This window comes from Pyxicephalus adspersus, chromosome 8, assembly GCF_032062135.1.
Source record: "Pyxicephalus adspersus chromosome 8, UCB_Pads_2.0, whole genome shotgun sequence".
NCBI classification, from domain to species: Eukaryota; Metazoa; Chordata; class Amphibia; order Anura; family Pyxicephalidae; genus Pyxicephalus; species Pyxicephalus adspersus.
In genome coordinates, this window is record NC_092865.1 from 44,743,323 (window position 1) to 44,744,058 (window position 736).

A 736-nucleotide genomic window follows, 5' to 3' on the forward strand; every position below is an offset into this window, starting at 1 on the left:
TGTGGTCCGTGGCCACACATTATAAGGACAGATGCAATTTAATAAAATAAACAGATTTTGCAGACCTATTGATATTTGTACAGTGGCCCTGTGGTCCTACAAGCTCCATGCACCTTCTTCTCATTGATTCAGGATGATAAATGTAACACTGTGGATGGATTTGTATCACAGATATCAGCACCGTGATGTCCATGTACAGTGGCATCGGTTTCCTGGCAGATGATAATTCTGTTCTAAATCTTTCCCAGTGAATTCAGCAAATAAAAAGCTTAGCAGCAGTGCACAGAGTAACCCATACAAAGCAACATTTGCTGATTTCATTGATGTAATCTGAAGTCTGATTACCTGCAGAGGATTATCTCTCCATCGCTGCATTGTTCTGAATGCAACCACAATATGATGCTGTACAGCTGGGTGTATTGTATACACTATATGTCTATGGATATATTAACTTATCTATAGATTGTATAATGCTAATAAAGGATTGGAGGAAAAACGGTTACATTTGGTTTCAATAGAGTATAATTTACATCAGATCACCTTTAAAGACAGTGCTGGTTTTAACTTTTGTATTTAAAGTTTCATTTCATTCAAGATTAATTTAAGTAAACTCTTTTACTGTTATAACATGTTTCAGTTAAGAAGATATTCCGTTTGATTATCTGATTCAATTTCATACAGCAAACATCCCTATCCACTCCCAACCAAAGCAACTCACCCAACCAGCAACCAAAAC